This window comes from Bufo gargarizans, chromosome 4, assembly GCF_014858855.1.
Source record: "Bufo gargarizans isolate SCDJY-AF-19 chromosome 4, ASM1485885v1, whole genome shotgun sequence".
Lineage (NCBI taxonomy): Eukaryota > Metazoa > Chordata > Amphibia > Anura > Bufonidae > Bufo > Bufo gargarizans.
Genome location: NC_058083.1, coordinates 115373765 through 115396566, shown reverse-complemented (window position 1 = coordinate 115396566; position 22802 = coordinate 115373765).

The window sequence follows — 22802 nt, the reverse complement described above, 5'->3', positions numbered from 1 at the left end:
ATATGCCAATGGACTGTTGCAGTGGTGGGTGACGTGAAGCCTGATTCTCTGCTATGACATGCAGACTAATTCTCTGCTGACATGAAGACAGATTCTCTGTTACGGGACCTCTCTCCTCTGCCTGTGTGTGTGCTGGGCCTAAATATATGCCAATGGACTGTTGCAGTGGTGGCTGACGTGAAGCCTCATTCTCTGCTATGACATGCAGACTAATTCTCTGCTGACATGAAGCCAGATTGTCTGTTACGGGACCTCTCTCCTCTGCCTGGGTGCTGGGCCTAAATTTATGACAATGGACTGTTGCAGTGGTGGCTGACGTGAAGCCTGATTCTCTGCTATGACATGCAGACTGATTCTCTGCTGACATGAAGCCAGATCCTCTGTTACGGGACCTCTCTCCTCTGCCTGTGTGTGTGCTGGGCCTAAATATATGCCAATGGACTGTTGCAGTGGTGGCTGACGTGAAGCCTCATTCTCTGCTATGACATGCAGACTGATTCTCTGCTGACATGAAGCCAGATTCTCTGTTACGGGACCTCTCTCCTCTGCCTGTGTGTGTGCTGGGCCTAAATATATGCCAATGGACTGTTGCAGTGGTGGCTGACGTGAAGCCTCATTCTCTGCTATGACATGCAGACTAATTCTCTGCTGACATGAAGACAGATTCTCTGTTACGGGACCTCCCTCCTCTGCCTGGGTGCTGGGCCTAAATATATGCCAATGGACTGTTGCAGTGGTGGCTGACGTGAAGCCTCATTCTCTGCTATGACATGCAGACTAATTCTCTGCTGACATGAAGACAGATTCTCTGTTACGGGACCTCTCTCCTCTGCCTGGGTGCCGGGGCCTAAATATCTGAGAATGGACTGTTCCAGTGGTGGGTGACGGGAAGCCAGATTCTCTGCTATGGAACCTCTCTCCAATTGATTTTGGTTAATTTTTATTTATTTAATTTTTAATTTAATTCATTTCCCTATCCACATTTGTTTGCAGGGGATTTACCTACATGTTGCTGCCTTTTGCAGCCCTCTAGCTCTTTCCTGGGCTGTTTTACAGCCTTTTTAGTGCCGAAAAGTTCGGGTCCCCATTGACTTCAATGGGGTTCGGGTTCGGGACGAAGTTCGGATCGGGTTCGGATCCCGAACCCGAACATTTCCGGGATGTTCGGCCGAACTTCTCGAACCCGAACATCCAGGTGTTCGCTCAACTCTAATAGCAATCAATTCGGGACCTTTCCCTAATGCTTACCCTTTGCTCTGATAATCCCTGCCTGAAGAACTGAATGGCCGCCCCAATAGGGACGATACCGTATTCAGGAACCTCCTGTATGCCCTAGGATGGCCCTGAAGACAGGTGAAAAAGGCAAGATCTTGATGGTATGCCCAATGCGTGTATTCTGTGGCCTATTCTAGATACAAAAAATAATAAATGCTCAGTACACACGGTTGTTATTCTAGATACATAAAATAATAAATGCTGAGTACACAATGCTGTTCCAATGAATTCTACAATGTGCTGATGTACAATAGAAAATATCACAATCATCCAGTGGATGCCAAGTACACTGTTCGCCAATTTAGATTCTACAACACGGGCACCTAAGTCATTACAGTTGACAGCACCTCACTTTAGGCCCCCAAATCCCAACGTGTTTCGCCCAGTGTAATTGTTTGGGCTTCTCAGGGGACACTTTAGTACAGTGTCCCAATAGGCATCATGTATAAATAAAGATCTATTATCTCACTGATGACAATACATAAATGATAGAATATCGTTCACAGCAAACAATTAAAACAATAAGTCATATATCTAGTTCGACTTATGGACCCAGAGATACCCCTCCACATCTATGTTAGTGCATGAGGTTCACAGAGGCTCGAAGATGCATAAAATATATTGCACCCGTTACATATCAGTGATGCTTGCATGCCCAGAAACAGACACCCAGGACGATCCCATAGGGTAACTAGTTAGTGTAGTTACAGGACAATTTGTGTCATGAGGCCGCATACCCAATAGTCTGCATCAGTACCTCAGTAGATAAAAATTAGGCATTTGTTTTTATAAAAATAGAATAAAGGCTACATTTTAGAATTGGTGGTACTCTATGAAGAAGAATTATTCAAAAATATATACCACTTATCATTATCTTCCCTCTGACGGGCAATTGTCTTAGCTGTGATTATATACAGTTTACAGAGAAAAAACTTGCATGACAAAAAGAAATCCAGTGTCTACTATAAACATTCTTTACAAAAACGAAGTAGATGAAGATGTGGCTCATTGATAAGAAAGAGAGAGTAATTATTAATGGTACATACTTTGTCTGGGTCACGGTTGCCAGTGTGGTTCCACGGGGGTCAATATTTGGCATTCTTTTGAATATGGTGCACCTTATAGATGGCTTACAGGGTAAAAGTTAAATATAAACAGATATAATACTAAGGATAATATACAGTGCATTCAGACCCTTTCACTTTTTTCCAATTTTATGATGTGGCCTTGCGCTAAAATCATTCTGTTCTCAATATCCCCTAATGAGAAAAAGAAAACAGAATGTTAAAAATCTTTGCTAATTTATTGAAAAAGAAAAAAACTTAAATATTGCATTTACATAAATATTCAGACTCTATACTCTTTACTTAATTGTAGCCCCCTTTGACAGCCTCCAGCCTTCTTGGGTATGATGCCACAAGGTTCGCATATCTAGAGTCAGGAAATTGTTGCAATTCTTCTCAGCAGTTTCTTTCTAGTTCTTTCAAACTGGACAGGGACAGTCGATGGATAGCCATTTTCAAGTTTCATCAAATATGTCAGATTGGGTTCAAGTCAGGGTGCCATCTGAACACATAATTCCTCCCTGCTTCTTGCTTGTGGGCCATGAGTTATTAGTTTTTTTAGAATATTCGTAATTTTTTTCCATTTGAAGTTATGATTCCTCCCTGCTTAAGTTGCTTGTCAAGCAACTTAAGCAGGGAGGAATCCTAATTTCAGATGGAAAAAAATGACGAATATTCTAAAAAACAATATATAGCTCTATATTCTATAGTGACACCTTACTTGAGAGGCACTGGCCTGGATCAACCCTCTCTTGGAAAGGAATGACCCAGTCATGATGGATCTATAGGCCTTCCTAGAAGCCTTCCACAGGGTGTTCGACGAGCCAGGACCCACCACCTCAGCCGCATCCTTTATACTGCAGTTGCGTGAAGGGAGCCAATCCGTGGGCCAGTATACAGTCAAGTTCCGTATGCGGGCCTCTGAACTAGGCTGGCATAATAAGGCACTCGTGGCTATCTTCTGGGAAGGTCTATTTTTGGAAAATTAAGGACCAGCTGGCTCCCTGGCTACTCAAATTGATTTGCAGTTCCAGGAATGTGCCAGAGAGGTTTCATGTGAGAGGAGACGTTTTCGCCTGGCATCTTCCCTTCAGTGAGATCCTACCCCTCAGCCTTCCATGTTGTCTGCAGCTCCAGAGCACATGCAGGTCGACCGAGTTAGGCTGACTGAACAGGAACATGATCACCGCCATGCTAAAGGACTTTGTTTCTATTGTGGTGGTTCTGATCATTTTCTCCATGCTTGTTCCCTGAAGCTGGGAAACTCCCGAGACTAGGGTCTGTTGGAGAGGCCACCCTAAGTGAAAATTCCTCTCTACCCCTGACTCTGCCGGCAACTTTGTCTTTTGGAGATAATCGATTCACAGAGACAGCTTTTCTGGATTCTGGATCGACAGGAAACTTCCTGCAGCAAGCCATAGTCTATCGATATCGTATTCCAGTCTGACGCTTGCAAAGACCATTGATGTTGTCATCTGTCAATGGAAGGGCTCTATCTAAGTCTGTACTATTTACTACTTAACCTGTGAAACTACAGGTGGGAGCTCTCCATACTGAAAAGATTTCATTCTTGATTCTTCAAAATCTGTCTTATCCTCTCCTTTTGGGACTACCATGGCTCCATATCCATGAACCTGTTCTTGATTGGAAGTCCTGAGCGGTGCTTTGTTGAGGACAGTCCTGCCTTGGAAAATGTCTTTCTCCTGCTCAGTTACCCCAGGTACCACCAAATCTTGAAGATCTGCTGGCCGCATATTACGCCTATGCCGACTTCTTCAATAAGAAGGAGGCTGAAACGTTACCTCCACACAGGCCCTATGATTGTCCTATTGACCTGGTTACTGGTTCTTCACCTCCCCGTGGTCGTATTCATCCCCTGTCACCAGCAGAGGCACAAGCCATGTCCGAATATATTAAAGAAAATCTTGATAGAGGATTTATCCGGAAATCATCTTCTCCAGCTGGCGCTGGTTTCTTCTTTGTGAAGAAAAAAGATGGTTCTCTCTGGGCATGCATCGATTATAGGGGTCTCAATAAGATCACAGTCAAGAACAAATATCCTCTTCCCCTAGTTACAGAGTTGTTTGAACGCCTCAGAGGAGCTAAGATCTTCTCCAAATTAGATCTGTGTGGGGCTTACAACGTCATCCGAATTTGTCTAGGGAATGAGTGGAAGACCGCCTTTAACACCTATGACGGTCACTATGAGTATCTGGTGCCCCAGTGATATTTCAAGAATTTGTCAATGATATCTTCCAAGACTTACTCTGTTCCTGTGCTGTGGTCTATCTTGACGACATTCTAATCTTCTCCTCACATTTGGACTCCCACCAGAAACAGGTCCGCCTGATTCTAAAAGGGCTTAGAGAGAATAATCTGTACACCAAATTTAAAAAAAATATTTTTGAAAGATCCTCGCTTCCATTTCTGGGGTACATAATAGCTGATACTGGCCTGCAGATGGATCCTGAGAAGCTGTCCTCAATTTTGAAGTGGCCTCGTTTTTCTCGTTTAAAGGCAGTTCAACGTTTCCTGGGGTTCGCCAACTACTACCGCCAGTTTGTGCCACATTACTTTTCTTTGACAGCTCCCATCTCAGCCTTGACCTGCAAAGGGGCGAATCCCAAGAGTTGGACAGCTGAGACTGACTTTCAATCCTTAAAGCAGGCCTTCTCTATGGCTCCAGTACTCCATCACCCTGATGCCAGTAAGCAATTTTTTCTGGAGGTGGACGCATCGTCTATTGGAGCTGAGGATGTGCTTTCACAAAAGTCTTCCTTGGGTAAGATGACAACCTGTGATTTCTTCTCCAAGACCTTCTCTGCTCCTGAGTGCAACTACTCAATTGGTGACAGAGAGTTGTTGGCCATCAAGATGTCATTGGAGGAATGGTGGTACATTCTGGAGGGAGTCGTTTATCCTGTGGTGACCTATACCGACCACAAGAACTCTAATCTATCTGCAGTCTGTGCAGAGACTTAAAGGCATTGTCTCAATTTAGTAAGTTGCATTTATCATATTGTGCAAGCACGGCCACCACTGATGGATTGCAGGATGGTCTGTAACCATGGAAACAAGCAGTGTATAATGTGATAGAAAAATGAATCTAGCCAGCAAAGGAAGCAATATGGATAATAACAGTTTATTAGTAAGTGGCTTGTATTAACTTTATCTACATGATAAATGTAATTTACTGAAGTGAGACAACCCCTTTAAGCTAGCTTTTATTTGCCGTTTTGATTTCCTTCTTTACTTTCGAGCTGCGGATAAGAACATCAAAGCAGATGCTCTCTCGAGATCCTTTGATTCTACCGGCCAGGAGGAGGAGCCCCAACATATCACGCTAATCTCTGCCTGCCCTTTCAAGGTATCTGAGATGGAAATACTTTTATTGCAGAGTCTCTCAGAAAGAAGGTCTTACTATAGGGTAATTTATCTAAAGTGGCAGGTCATGCTGGTCAGCGAAAGATCTTCAAATTCAGGTGCACTGGTGGCCGTCCATGCAACAAGACATCCAAGAATTTGTCGCTGCTTGTCGGTCCTGTGCGCAAAATAAGACTTCCAAACAACGTCCAGCTGGACTTCTGCATCCTGTTCCTGAGGTGGCCTGGCAACAAATAGCCATGGACTTTATTTATAGATCTGCCTACTTCCTCTGGTTGTTCAGTGAACTGGGTAGTTGTAGACTGCTTCTCTAAAATGGCGCATTTCATTCTTCTGCCTGGACTCCCTTCTTCTCCCCAGCTGAAATTTATCGAGCACATTTTCCATCTCCATGGCTTCCCTCTCAGTATTGTGTCTGATAGAGGCATACAGTTCACGTCAAAATTCTGGAGAGATCTAGGCAAGCTACTGAATGTATCCCTGGACTTCTCTTTGGCGTATCATCCACAGTCCAATGGTCAAGTGGAGTGTGTCTACCAAATTCTTACCAACTTTTTGTGCCACTTCACCAATATTCATCACAATAACTCGGTTGAACTATTACCCTGGGATCAATTTTCGTACAACAATCATGTCAGCGAGTCTGCCAAGAAATCAAAAAAAAATTCCCGGTGTCTTCTACTGGTATCCCAGCTGCGGATGCAACTTCAAGAGAGTTCTCTAAAATTTGGGAGGAGACCAGGGGAGCTCTGAAAGAGGCTTCTGTGCGCATGAAGTAGGCTGCTGAAAAAAGACAAATAGATTCTGTCCATCCTGGTGATAAAGTGTGGCTTGCCTTTAAATACATGAGGCTCAAAATACCCTCTTACAAATTGGGTCCACACTTCATCGGTCCATTTAAGATCCTCTAGCAAGTTAAGGAGGTTTCTTACAAGCTTAAGCTGCCGGCGTTTGGTCAAAAAAGGTGTCTCAGCTCCTGTTGCCGTCAGTGATGAAAATGTCTATGAGGTAAAAGCTATTCTAAGAATGAAGAAGAGTAGAGGTAAAACCATGTTTCTTGTGGATTGGAAGGGGTTTGGCCCCGAGGAAAGATCTTGGGAACCTAGAGAGAACATCAGTGCCCCTCCTCTTCTGAAAATGTCTTTGTCTAGGGCCAGGCCTGAGGAGAGGGTGTGTGTGTGGGGGAACTGTTAGCCCAGAGGTCCATGCCAACGCTGCTGTTTCTTCCCGCAGGCACGGGCGCTGGGCTCCCACTTTCCTTCCTCATGCCATGCGCCGTGCTGACAAGTATGGGCAGCAAGTAGCTTAACTCTTGTGTCTGTGCTCCATGCCAGAGCTTACTTCCTGCTTTAGTCCTGTACTGTTTGTTAGGGCTTGCATGGGTGTGTCTCTCTTATTATTAATATTATAATATGCACTTATATAGCGCTACTATATTTCACAGAGCTTTATAGACATTAGCATCCAACTGTCCCCAATGGGGCTCACAATCTAAGTTCTCTATCAGTATGTCTTTGAAGTGTGGGAGAAAACCAGAGTACCCAGAGGAAACCCACGGAAACATGGGAAGAACATACAAACTCCATGCAGATTTGGTCCTTGGTCGGATTCGAACCTAGGACCCCAGTGCAGCAAGGCACCAATGCTAACCACCCTCTGTCTCCCAAGCCTATGGCTGGTTTGTAGGAAGTATTTAAAGGCATTTCCTGCCCCAGGAAGGTGCCTGAGCAACTCATGGTCACTAGTTGTGTACCAGACCCTGCTTTTGGATTTATCTGATTTTGCTTGTTTTCTGCCTGCCTCTGACCTTGGACTTTGTTTATACCGGTATCTCTGACCCCCTGGTCAGCTGCCACTGACTCGGGGACTGCTCTGGAGTGGCACCTGCCAACTACCCTAATGGCTCAAGCCTATCCTCACCATCAGAGGCTCTAGTGACGGCCAAGTAGTTGCTTAGTCACGACCCTCCAGACTATAGCCAGTCAGTGGCACAGTGGGTCTACACCAGCTTGCATAACACAGGATATTTGGAACTCAGCCTGAATGACTATTGGGTTCTTGGTCACCTCTCTTACCAACACCCTTTTCCCCTGATTCCTTAGCTTGATGGGGTGGACAGCTCTAGGAAGAGTCTTGGTTGATCCAAATGTATTTCATTTAAGAATTATAGAGGCCACTGTGCTCTTGGGAACTTTCAGTGCAGCAGACATTTCTGTACCTTCCAGATCTGTGTCCTAGCAAATGGTCTGAATACTTATTTCAATGCAAATTTTTAGTTTTTGCTTTTTAATAAATTTGCAAACATTTCTAAAATTATCTTTTCTTTTTTTTTAGCACAAGGCTACAACTTAACAAAATGTGAAAAAAGTGAAAGGGTTTCAATACTTTATGAATGTACTGTAATATTAAAAAGGACAGAGAAATGGCAAATAAAGTTCAGTGAGGATACTGTAAATGTAAGGTGCATACCTTGGCCATGGGAGAAAATGTATTAATAGTAAATAGTCTAGGTAAAACTACTATTGAAAAATACTTGGGAATATTTGTGGACAGTAAACTTAAAGGGGTTGTCTTACTGCTGCAAATCACATTTATTATGTAGACAAAGTTAATACAAGGCACTTACTAATATGCTGTGTCCATATTGCCATCTTTGCTGGCTTGATTAATTTTTTCACTGCATTATAAACTGCTGTTTTCTAGGGATTATGGCCATCCTTCACTCTATAGGAAAAAGTGCCGGCTTATGCACACCCCAGAAGGGTTAATGTATTTTCCTGTAGTGTGCAAATCACAGCCATCACTGCTGGATTGCAAAGTGGTCGTAACCCCAACATATGAGACGTGTATAACGTGATGGAAAAATGAATCCAGCCAGCAAAGGAGGCAATATGGACAATCACAATACATTAGTACGTGCCTTGTATGAACTTTCTCTACATGATAAGGGTCCAGTCACACGTCCGTAATTTGGGTCCGCATTCGTTCCTCAATTTGCGGGTCCAATCACTTTCAATGGGGCTGGAACGGATCTGCATCCACATTTTCGGGATCCGCATTCATTTTTTGGGGATCCGTTTTTTTGGGGATCCGCAATTCCGTTGCTGAAAAAATGTAACACGTCCTATTCTTGTCCGCAATTTCGGACCAGAAAAGGCATTTTCTATTATAGTGTCTGTGATGTGCGGTCCACAAATTGCGGATCGCACATTGCAGATGTCCGTGTATTGCGGATCCGCAAAACACTTATGGACGTGTGAATGGACCCTAAATGTAATTTGATGAAGTGAGACAACCCCTTTAGCCCCTTAGCAACTTCAGCACTTAGTAGATATTTTCATGATAGCTTTTGCTAAGTTGTGCAGCAGGCGCCATAGCTGCAGCGTTTCTGCTGTTTCAAACAGCAGAGGTCCTGGGGGAATGTATGCAATCAGCCATAAGGTCGGCTGCATACATTGAATTGCTAAGATGCTGTGGTCAGTTTTGACCACGGCATTTGAGTGGTGCAGACACGGGACATGGGAACAGAATTCCCTTCTCCTCCGTAAAAGTGAAAGTTTGTAAAAACACCTGAAGGACTCTCAGACTGTGAGAAACTAAGTTTGAACTTCCTGGTGTCATTTTGGAGGATCTATCCCTAAAGTGGGGAAGCATAGTGGAGGCAGCAGCATCATGCTGTGGGGAGGGAGACTGTTCAGTTAATGAAAGGCTGAATGGAGCAAAGGGCACAGATATTCTTAATGAAAACCCGATCACATAACCTCCCCCCAAAAATGTACCTCCAAAAAAAACCTTATACAGCTCCGCACACATAACAATTTTTTTTTATAAGGGTCAGAATATGGCGATGAAAAGATTTTTTTTTCTTTTTAAGAGGTTTTATTTTTTTCCAGTATTAAATGCAATATGTGTGGTATCGGTATAATCGTACTGACCTAGAAAATGAAGGTAACAGGTCAATTTTACTGCATAGGGAATGCTATAAGAAAAAAATATTAATAAAAAAAAAAAAAAACGGTGGCAGAATTAAGTTTTTTTTCCAGTTCGATCCTATTTGGAACTTTTTTCCAGCTCCCCACTACATCATATGCATTACCATTTGAAACCATTTAGGTGATTGTCCTGTGAAAATCATGGGCTAATGACCTAATCAACTGATAGACAGACACCCGGCCTTCCATTATTTCTCCAGCAGTGACCCACTACGCACGCCAACTTCTTATGGAGGGATAAGGAGCAGCACACTCTCCCTCCCTTCACCGTGGCATGCAGATATGGGGACAACCATTTGATGATGCGAGCGCGCAAGTAGAATATTTGGCAGCTTACTATGATAGAGCTGCCTAAGTATATATTATTATACAAGTGAGATATATGTTGATTACGTGATTTTCATAGTATTTTGTCGGGCCTTAGTACTTTTCCTCACAGTATCACCGATGTATGCATCCTATTGCTACATGATATATGATTAGGCTAAAATTTGAGTCTGGGGTCATTCTGATTGCAGCAATCGTGAAAGATTAACCTATGGTGTTCACTTTTTGTTTTGGTTCCCTTGTGGATACATTTGCTGGGCATCAGTGTTCTGTAACTTATTATACGTTTATTATTATTGATTTTGGATTATCCCCCTATAAGAGAATTTTGGGAATTATCCCATTATATAGTCCCCTGAAGAATTGACACCCTAGACGGGCCCTATTCACTTTAATAGCAGCAGGCCCTATTCACTTTAATACCAGGCGAACCTGAAAAACCTTCAGGGCATATTTGCAGCCAGCAAACACTTACTAGAAATACACAAATAGTCCCACAACATGGAAAGTGATATAACAGAGGGGGATCATTGGCAAAAATTCCCACAAAAAATATGTATTTTAGTCAGGGGCCATTTTTATGCGTTTTAAAGGGAAAAATCACTAAAATAAAGTGGCTTAAATGGGAGGAAATGCTCAAAAAACCCAAACACTGTAGCGTGTTTATAACCGGGGGAGCAATCCCTCCGCATGTGATCTGTTGCTAGCGGCAATTCCCAGCAAAAAATGCATACAATGGAGGATGTCGGCAGCGGACCACATGCACCACAATGGCATCCTACACAAGATGGTGTAGTGTGTGGATGCAAGTATACAAATACATAAATCACTGCAAAAAGTGCACCACAATGATATGCAACTGACAATACTGGCCAATCCCCCAGGCTGATGTTAAAAACTGATGTTAAAAAATACCATCAAGGTATCTCAGTGTGGCATAGGTCCTACCACTAGACTACCTATGGTCGGACCACATGCACCACAAGGTGCACCACAATGATATGCAACTGACATTACTGGTTAATCCCTTTGGCTGATGTTGAGGGATTAGCCAGTATTGTCAGTTGCATATCACTGTGCAGTGATTTATGTATTTGTATATTTTCATCCACACACTACTCTATCTTGTATAGGATGCCTTTGTGGTGCATGTGGTCCACTGCCGACATCCTCCATTGTATGCATTTTTTGCTGGGGATTGCCGCTGGCAACGGATCACATGCGGAGGAATTGCTCCCCCTGTTATAAACACGCTACAGTGTTTGGGGGTTTTGAGCATTTCCTCCCATTTAGGACACTTTATTTTAGTAATTTTTCTTTATATGTATGGAATGTGCCATTGCGCAATGCTGGTAACATTCTAGTGCACCTGGTAGCCTGTGTCACATGGCCTGTTATAGGTGGGGCTTGCAGCCCTATCCCTTCTCCCACTGCATGAGTGATCTCACTATGGAGGTATGTGGGAGCTTGGCTGTGAGTTAGATCTTAGCACCATTTAGACCGTGTTCACACACCATAGGTAGTCTATTGGTAGGACCCATGCCGCACTGAGATACCTTGACAGTAGTGCAAAAGGGCTCTGTTGTGTTCCTGACTGGAATACATTGGCTAAAGTCTCCGTTTTTAACATCAGCCTGTGGGATTAGCCAGTATTGTCAGTTGCATATCATTGTGGTGCACCTTTTGCAGTGATTTATGTCTTAAAGGGAAACTCTAAAAAATGTGCCCTGCTGGAGCCTAGAAAACATTTTTTTTAGGCCACGGGAGTACGGGCCCCAAAAATTAGTAATTCACCTGACAGAAAAGAACGTGTGATTATGTTGCTGGAGGTACATTAGGCGGTCACTGGCTAAAAAATTTACTGTCGGACAGTATAGGCCTCAAAAATTAGGCATTCATCTGACAGAAAAGAACTTGTGATTCTGTGGCTGGAGGTACATTAGGCGGTCACTGTATAAAATTTTTACTGGAGTACAGGCCCACAAAATTTGGCATTTACCGGACAGAAAAGAACTTTGGCTGATGTGGCTGGAGGAACATTAGGTGGTCGCTGGATAAAAATAGAACTAGTGGCCACTAGAGTAGAGGCCCCAAAAATTAGGCATTCATCTGACACAAAAGAACTTGTGATTCTGTGGCTGGAGGTACATTAGACGGTCACTGTATAAAATTTTTACTGTAGGCTACTGGAGTACAGGCCGCAAAAATTTGGCATTCACCGGACAGAAAAGAACTTTGGCTGATGTGGCTGAAGGTAAATTAGGCATTCACTGGTTAAAAATGTTACTGTAGGCCCCTGGAGTACTGGCCCCAGAAATTTGGCATTCACCAGACAGAAACAAACTTTGGCTGATGTGGTTGGAGGTACATTAGGCGTTCACTGGATAACATTTTTACTGTAGGCCACTGGAGTACAGGCCCCAAAAATTTGGTATTCACTGGACAGAAAAGAACTTTGGCTGATTTGGCTGGAGATACATTAGGCATTCACTGGATAAAAATTTTACTGTAGGTCACTGGAGTACAGGCACCAAATATTTGGCATTCACCTGACACAAAAGAACTTGTGATTCTGTGGCTGGAGGTACATTAGGTGGTCACTGGATGGAAATTTTATTTTGTAGGCCACTGGAGTAGAGGCCACAAAAATTTGGCATTCACTAGTGTTGATCGTGCACTTTGGTGCTCGGGTACTTGGGTGCTCTGGCCGCACACATCGGGATGCTTGGGTGCTCTACTGAGCACCCAAGTATAATGAAAGTTAATAGGAGAACCCAAACATTAAACCAGGCACCCCCTGCTCTGAAGAGGAAAGGGGGTTTGGTTCACAGAAAAAGGTTAGAAATTGATGGAAACACAACTGAAATTGTTTGGAAACAGCATAGGGAGAACATCTTGATGCATCTTGGACTCCTTTTACCTATGTCATACAATGGACAACCACACAAAGGCTATATGCCAAAAGCTAGGTATGTGCAAGCCAACAATCTATCCATGAGACAGATACAGTCAGCATACCTTACAATGGCAACCTTGTGCACTATGAGACATTCAAAACCAGCTCTCATCTGACTGAGAGCCAGTAAGTCTCAAAGTTGCTTCATATCTGTTGGATGGCTGGGGTGGACCTGCGCACCTAGATCAATATCATTAGGGTGACAAAAAGTTTTCTGATTGTCCTAACATAATATTCAATAACCTTTCTAAACAGTTTTCTCATGTAAACTAATTTGAATAAAAATGAACATATGGGAAAGACATGAAAATTTGTGATAAAAATTAACGATTAGAATATTTGCGATCTACACTACTTATAAATAGCGCCATCTATTAGATTCAAAGTCTTGTCATAAGACTATGAAACCAATAGATGGCGCTGGTTATGAATCATGAACAGCGCCATCTATTGGATTCATAGTTTTGTCATAAGACTATAAAACCAATCGATGGCACTGTTCATGCTGACTTTTTCTGTCTCATGGATAGATTGTTGGCTTGCACATATCCGTCTTTTGGCATATAGCCTTTGTGTGGTTGTTTATTGTATGTAATTGGAGTCCAAGATGCATCCAGATGTCCTCCCTATGCTATCAATTTCTAACCTTTTTCTGTGAACCAGACACCCTCTCCTCTTCAGAGCAGGGGGTGCCTGGTTTAATGGGTCTCCCTCTGACTTTCATTGTGTTCAGTTGTGCTCGAGCAATACATAGTATTCGGCCGAACACTGCAATGTGCCGAGCATAGCGATGCTCGAGCCGAACTGCTGTTCGGCCAAGCATGCTCGCTCAACACTAGCATTCAATAACTTGTGTTTCTGTGGCTGTAGGTACATTAGGTGGTCACTTGATAAAAGTTGCACTGTAGGCCACTGAAGTAGAGGCCACAAAAATTAGGCATTCACCTGACAGAAAAGGCCTTTTATTCCGCTGTATATACATAAGACAAGGACCATTCTTTGTTCTGGGTGGTAACAGATATGTGTGGGCTGGCATGAGGAAATTCAATTACACGTGGTCATCACAGGTGTTGAATTCCTCCAAGATCCAAGCCTCCTTCATTTTTAGAAATGTGAGGTAGTCCACACTGTCGTGAGCTAGGCAAGTGTGCTTTTCGGTCACGATCCTCCCTGTTGCGCTGAAGGTCCTTTTGGACAGGACACTCAACGAGGGGCAAACCAAGAGTTCCATGGCAAATTGTGCCAGCTCTGGCCACAGGTCAAGCCTGTACACCCAGTAGTCCAGGGGTTCCTCGCTTCTCAGAGTGTCCACATTGGCCGTTAACCCGATGTAGTCGGACACCTGTCGGTCTAGGCGTTCCCTGATGCTGGATACGCAGGGCGGCTGTCAATTAGTTGGCTGCAAGAATAATCTCATATCCGTAGTGACCAACACATCTTCAAACTGCCCTCTTCTTGCAGGCACGGTAGGATTGGTATCCGCACCTGTTTTGCTGTGGGTGGAAATACCTCTGCCAGCGCCCACAACAGCAGAATGCAGCATCTCTCGCAGCAAGGCCTAGAAATGCTACATTTTGCCAGCCCTCTGTGATGCTGGTAACATGTCTGCCATTTTGTGTTTGTACCGGGGGTCTAAGTACATTGCAACCCAGTACTGGTCCTTGCCCTTTATGCTTTTTATACGGGGGTCCCTCTGCAGACACATTTGCACTAAATTGGAAGTGGTGGAGCGCCCTGGCTCCTGCTCATCGCCCAGGAGAATGTCATCCTTGGTCTCCTCCACCCAGCCACGGACAACACCGTGGATCCCCGAAAAGTTTGAAGTCCCCCTCAAAGCCTGCTCTTTTTGCTCCTCCTCTTCCTCCCCCCAGCCACAATTCTCTTCTGACTCCTCTTCAGACTCCTGCTGACTTGTCTCAGATGGAGTAGTTCCCCCTGGGAATTCATTCAGCATTGTGACTTCCTCATCTTCCAGCTCCTGCTCCTCGATGGCTTGATCAATGACACGACGCAATGCATGCTCCAGCAAGAAGGCGTAAGGTAAAATGTCACTGATGGCGCCCTGGCTGCCACTGACCAGTTTGGTGATCCCATCAAACGGCCGCAGAAGTCTGCATGCGTCACGCATGAGCAGCCACTGGCACGGTTAAAAGAAACCAAGCTCCCAAGAACCTGTCCTGCTGCAGAGTTCATACAGGTAGTCGTTAACCGATCGTTGCTGCTGGAGCAGCTTATCAAGCATATACAAGGTGGCGTTACAGCACGTCAGGCTGTCACAAACCAGACGTCTGACAGGCAAGTGGTGTCGAGCAAGGCGAGCCATGACCGTTCTAAAAACGCAGGACCCCAGGGTATTTGGCAAAGAATCACTGCAAGACTAAGTTCAGGATGTGTGCCATGCACGGCAAGTGTGTCATTTTGCCCTGTTTCAGCACGCTCAGCAGATTGGCATCGTTGTTGCATACCAACTGTCAAATTGAGCGGGGTTAGCCACTGATTGGCCTGTGACCGCAGAGCTGAAAGCAGTGCAGGAGCGGTGTGGCTTTTGGCTTCCAGGCACAATATCCACAGCACAGCAAGACAACGTCTCACCTGGGATGTCGAATGGGTTCTGGGGAACTTGGGGGGCGTAGCTGAACAGGCGGCAGCAGTGGAAAAGGAGGAGTCAGCTGAGGAGGAGACAGAGGTTGGAGTAGAATGGAGTATGAGGAGTGGAAGAAGAGGCAGGCCTGCATGCAATCTGTGGCGGTAACACCACATCCACACGGGAGCCACACGATACATGCTTGACGGCCGTCAGAAGGTTTACCCAGTAGCCAGTAAAAGTTATGTACCTTCCCTGCCCGTGTTTGCTAGACCACGTGTCTGTGGTCAGATGTATCTTGGCACCGACACTGTGTGCCAGAGATATATTTACTTGCCGCTGAACATGGCTATATAGCTCTGGAATGCCCTTCTGGGAGAAATATTTCCTTCCGGGGACATCGCCACACCTTTTCCCATGTTCGGCGGATCGCGAACGCTCAAAGATTGCCACAAAACGACCGCTGTGCGAACCGCAAGGCCATCACTAATGCATAACTTGCTAGCAAGCTAAATGAAATAACTGAGATAGTGACCAGTCTCTCACTCAGTCTCTATGTTAAGCTTTCCCTGACAAAAGTCTAAAATCTACCCAATTATATCTCCAATTCTCTCCCTATAATGCCCTTATAGTGTCACTAGTAACTTGCGTGTGTCTGCAGTTGTGTTTTTTTAGCAGAAACCGCCACAACACATCTTATTATATCTACAAATGAGAACAATGGGGTCTGGCTCATTCTCAGCAGAAGGACTCGGTTGAATACTGCCCATTGATTGGCTGATCAGGCTGCCTTTAAACCTCTGAACAAGTCACGTTAAGCCCCTGCCCCAACTTCCTCCCAGTGTCAAGTGATCCTTCATCTTCTTCCTCCCTCCTGTTTTCCCCACCAATTCTTACAGTAAAATGGTGCTGGGTGTAGTTTTTGCCCGATTCATTCAAAAGAAAATCGCCAAAACTTCAGATTTATTTGGTGAACAAATATTTGTGCTATGAGATCTGTTATGACAAGATGAGAAGTGGCAGCTACAATGAGACAGAAGTAATAGTTATATGTTCTTAGAAGTCTTAAACTTTACAATTGAATTTAGGCTTACTAATATCATGTGGCCCTCACCTGTAGACCATGTTACACATTTGCCATTGAGGTATATAATTATCGACACATCTAGAACACTGCTCCAAGTACTATTCAGTTCTTTTTTCCACCTTTCAATCAACTGCTGACTACTAAGGCCCCTTTCACACGGGCGAGTTTTCCGTGCGGGTGCGATCCGTGCGGCGAACGTATGGCACCCGCACTAAATCCTGACCCATTCATTTCTATGGGGCTGTGCACATGAGCAATGTTTTTAACGCATCACTTGTGCGTTCAGTTGAAATCGCAGCATGCTCTATATTTTCCGATTTTGACGTGACGCAGGCCCCATAGAAGTGAATGGGGTGAGTGAAAATCGGATGGCATCCGCAAGCAAGTACGGATGCCGTGCGATTTGCACGCATGGTTGCTAGGAGACCATCGGGATGGAGACCCGATCATTATTATTTTCCCTTATAACATGGTTATAAGGGAAAATAATAGCATTCTGAATACAGAATGCATAGTAAACCAGCGCTAGAGGGGTTAAAAAAAATAAAAAATAATTTAACTCACCTTAGTCCACTTGCTCGCGAAGCTGGCATCTCCTTGTGTCTCCGCTGCTGATGAACAGGACCTGGGGTGAGCTACTCCATTAAATAGAGCTTAAGGACCTTCGATGACGTCACTCCGGTCATCACATGGTCTTTCACCATGGTGAATCACCATGGTAAAAGATCATGTGACGTACTATGTGATGACCGGAGTGACGTCATCGAAGGTCCTTAACCTGTATTTAATGGAGCAGCTCACCCCAGGTCCTGTTCATCAGCAGCGGAGACACAAGGAGATGCCGGGCTTCGCGATCAAGTGGACTAAGGTGAGTTAAATTATTTTTTAATTTTTTTTAACCCCTCTAGCGCTGGTTTACTATGCGTTCTGTATTCAGAATGCTATTATTTTCCCTTATAACCATGTTATAAGGGAAAATAATACAATCTTCAGAACATCAATCCCAAGCCCGAACTTCTATGAAGAAGTTCGGGTTTGGGTACCAAACATGCGCGATTTTTCTCACGCGAGTGCAACGCATGACAATGTTTTGCACTTGCGCAGAAAAAATCGCGCATTTTCCCGCAACGCACCCGGCTCTTATCCGGGCAAAAAAACTCACGCCCGTGTGAAAGAGGCCTAAGTAGCAAACTGGCTCTAGTTCAGTCCATCACAAATTCAGTATTTAGGTAGATTTATTGCAAACCTTTTCTCTGTATTTTCTTTCAAAGCTAAAAAACACAGTGGCCAGATGTTTGTCTTAGGAGCATATGAACATCTATACACAAGTAGGGTCACATTTATTAATAATCTAAATTTATAAAAGGTGCACATCTATTCATCTATTAATACATTTGGTAGATTCTCAACAGTCTTGGGTCCCTTTCACACGAGCGTCGCGGATTATGTCCGGATGCGTTGTGGGCGCGTTCAGGAAAACTCACGCGATTTTGCTTGCGAGTGCTGTCAGTTTTGTATGCAATTGCATTGCGTGTTTGTGTTTTTTCCGCACGGGTGACATGCGGATTGCATGCGTTTTTAACGCGCATGAAAAAAAAACTGAACCATTCTTTTGATTCCCCTTTTTACACCCCGAAGAGATATCTAAACCCCCCCAGCATACATTATTTTTAAGGAAATATCCATTTTTTATGGACAATTGGTTGTGTGGCTGGATTGTGTGTTGCTTTTTTTATATTTCCATCGATCAAGTAACAAATGAACTTGAAAATGCTCACTGGTTGGCAGCACATCTTTCTGTGTAAACATGGCACGTGCTTCTGACTTAATGTAAAGGTATGGGGGGCAAATGGTCACGATTAGAGATGAGCGAATTATCTGAATTTCAGGATAAATTCGATTTGCCTAGAAGCCGAATTTCCTCGTGCTTTGTGTCAGCGAATCGATTTAACCTGAATTAGTATAAAAAACAAAAAAATTCAAACTTACCTCCTCCTTTTGCTCGTGACGGGCCGCCATCCGCCATCTTGGCTGAAATCCCGGCGGCGCAAGATTTCATCATCACGCCAGCCGGCTTGATGACATCATACGTCATCACAACAGCTGGCGTGATGACGTAATCTCGCGCCGCACAGGATTTCGGCCGAGATCTTCAAGCAAGATGGTGGCGGCCGGATCGTCGCAAGCAAATGGAGGCGGTAAGTTTGATTCAATTTTTTTTATTGTTAATTTTACACTCAGATGCCACAATCATGTATGAACGTGGCATTTGACGGGTACAATGAAGGGGGAGGCGCTATCACAGCTTCCTGTCATTGCACCCGCTACTTTTGTGAAATTCGGCAAATCAGCCGAACTTTCTCAATATGTAAAAACGCCATGTTAAAGGACACCTAATAAGGTGTCAGATAATGTAATGGATTATTGGGCTCCATCTGATCAACTTCATTTTTTATGGTGAGGGCCTCTTCTTCCAAACCTTTTAGCAATGCACTGCCCCATCATTGTGTGTTAGATGATAGGGCTGTGTCTGATTATGTAGTACACGCATTCAGGGCTGACTCCTAGGAGTTTGCCAGGAGGCTTCTCCGGCACCCAGAGAATTTGCCAACTTGTTTGGGAGTCCAGGAGGCCACCTCTTTTTTTTTTTTTTTTGACTCCTGGACATTTCAAGAGAGATGGCAAGTGTGATAAGGTGTCACAGCCCACTTCTGGCCTAAACAACTTTGGGGGACATTTATCAAACTGCCACTGCCTTTATAACAACTGCACAGAAGCTCTGCTAAGCACAAATGAGTTCCCTGATGAGCCACTAATCATGGCGAAACGTGTTGGATGATGTTTTTAGATGACAGGAAAAAGAGAGATTTCTAGACCAGACCCGAGGTTCCAGCAGCGGGGGTTGCTCTTTTCAGGGCGAGTGCTCCGACTACAGCCTGTTAGCCTTCCCCATTCATAGACCAGCTGGTAGGGGTCAGTAAGCTGTTTGTGAAGCACTCCATTAAAGGGAATACTGTTAGGTGATCCCCCGGCAAACCGATGAGAGGTGAACAGGGCCAACTGCAGAAAAATCCCCCCTTTCCTTCAACAAAGGAAGTGTGTGCAAAATAATTTTACCTATATTGTCTCACTTATTTTAATAGAAAAAAAATGAATAAAAGTTATGTATTTTTTCACAAAGGTACACTCAGTTTAACAGAGTTTATTATTAATGATTTATTCATCTTGTCTAAAGAAAACCTGGCTAAGTTGCTCCTAGTAACCAATCAGATTCCACCTTTAATTTTCTAAAGGAGCTTTGATAAAGGAAAGGTGGAATCTGATTGGTTGTTATGGGCATCTAAGCCAGTTTCACCTTACACCAGTTTGATTAATCTCCGCCTTTGTTTTGTTTATTTTTTATTCATTGTATCCATGAAAGTAACCATTGTGCGTCCTACATAGATTCAAATCATCATAAAACACGGTTGTTCCATAAGTGACTTAATTTGATCTCCATATACAGAGCCTTCTCTATGCTACCACTCTGCCCTACCCACTGGACTTTGTTTTTATTGCTACAGAGTGGCAAAGTTGGAAAGTTGGAACAGAGGGTTTCTTCTATTAATCTAATAGTTTTCTTGTCAGTTGGTGATTCTCAGTTTTGTTTTTGTAAATTATACTATGTAAGGAAGAGTGAGAATAGATTTGAAAATTAAAAAAAATACATCCCACATTTTTCAAAAAGTTCTAATTCTAATTTAAATTCTGTGTTTCCATTCAGGAGAATCAGAGAGAGAGAGATAGAGAGAGATACTTTCACAGGCAAGTGGGGCTCTTCTGATTCGGGTTGAATTCATTTGGACCTGAATCGAATTGGATGGCCGATACCCCCCAAATCCAATATTAAGAAATGTTGCATCTTTCCACTATGAAACTAAAAGTCCCAGCATCTTGAGTGTTAACACTTGTCCACAAGATGGAAAAGACTGCTTAAAATTGTTAACACTTTAATAAAAAAAATTTAAAAAAATGATTAAAGAAGAAATAGAATAAAGAAGGGGAAATGTAGGGGATCAAGTCTATCGTTGGCCATTTTCAGATATATATTTTGACAACAATAGAATCTGAGAGCATGGGTCCAATCATCTACCACATCTAAAGAAACTACGCTATAGTACATAGCATCTGGTGTCTGTCTTCAAGAAACGGCCATTGTTGGCAACATATAAAAGATTACGTTATAGCTTTTTATTTTAGTCACATATAATGAACCACATAGTATATCATTTCTGAATTCAATCTTGGCTTTGTACATCTGAGAACCCAAACACAAGGCCTGCTGCTTTATACGTGCTCCATTCAATACATGACTTTGATGATTGTTCTCCAAAGATTCCATATCTGGGAAATAAAGATTTTTTTGCTGTTATTCCCTACTTGTTGAAAACAAGCAGTTGCTCGGTGGACTGCGTCCTCTGACATGGAATACTATCATGGCATTTACAGCCGCATAGAGCCAGCTTTCTGGTTTCCACAGTGTTTGCTAAGAACTTGTCTTTGTGAAGTCAAGTCTGGAACTGACAAGCGTTCAGCAGTAAATCTGGGAACCCTAGAGTGTCGTCTAATTCCTCCCAGCGACCAGCCAGTCTTGCCACGCGCAGAAAAGATTTATTGAGGGGAAGAAAAGCCATGAATACATTTGCTAGTACTTCAGAGCTGACACGACTTTATGCTAGAGGAATCACATGCATGTTATTTGTGTACATTTATTGCTTCTGTATTTTACTCTTAGCTGATTCGCATATTGAGCCATGATGATGTGACAGCAAAATAAATGGTTCACTAACAAGCAATCATATTAATTCCAAAGGAGACTTGCAACATTAACTGAATGAGCAATCTGATGCAGGAAGATGCAGGGGTACTGACTAAAGACGTGTCTTCTTATCATCAGCATGATTTGCAGGGGAAGAAATCCATAGGCCTCTGCCTGTTAGACATACTGACTGGGGAACACCTCAGCCCAGCTGTATATAACCGTATTTTGTCTAGTGAGCACTTATTCTCTAGTTCCTTGACTCAACCAGAGGGCTTGCATTACTGCCGGCCTATCTGGCAAATAAGTGTTTTATGGCACAATATATATTTCATGTAGGCAGAAGTAATTAAAAAAATATGTCCAGTGGCTTACTTTTATAGAGGTTGGTAGGAGAAACAGCTGTGTTGACTGTGCTTTCCTGCCGAGGCAACAAAGAGGTGAATACAAAGCAGCAGTGAGGTACACATAATAATAAAAGCACAGCCAGGTGATTTATGTAGTATGTACAGTACACAAGCATGTCTGAAAGCCCAAAGGGAGGCTGAGGAGCAGAATAAAGTGGATATCTTGAAAAGAGCTGCCTTCAAAACGGTAAGCAGCAGATAATCAAGGAGGGATAAAGAAGAATAATGCATGTGATCCACAGGTGCAACTAGAACTGTAGGCCCAACACCACTGGAATCAGAAGAGAGCAAATCATAGATTGGCTATTGCCCAAAAATAGCAGAAGAGATCATTTATAGTTTAAGAATGCCTGTATTACTTTGGTATTTTAAAACTTTTGAAAACAGAAAAATTGTTCCAAATGTTATAAAATAAAAAATAAATACTACTTAGGGTGGGTTCACACTAGCGTTATGGAGTCCGTTATGGCTTTCCGTTATAACAGGGTTATAACGGAACATAACGGAATCCATAAGACGGAAGGACGGATCTGTTTTGCTGCCCATAGACTTGCATTATGACGGAATGCAAAACGGACGCCTTTAAAAGGCATTCCGTTTGCTCTCCGTCCTAATAGAAGTCTATGGGAATCAAAACGGATCCGTCTGGTTCCCGTTATGCAAGACGGAAAACAAAGTCCTGTCGACAGGACTTTGTTTTCCGTCTTGCATAAAGGGACCCAGACGGATCCGTTATGTTTTCCCATAGACTTCTATTAGGACGGTGCAAAACGGAATGCCTCTTAAAGGCGACCGTTTTGCATTCCATCCTATGGATTTCGTTATGTTCCGTTCTAACCCTGTTATAATGGAAAGCCATAACGGACTCCATAACGCTAGTGTGAACCCACCCTTACCTCTTCATTTCCCCTGACCATTCAGCATACAT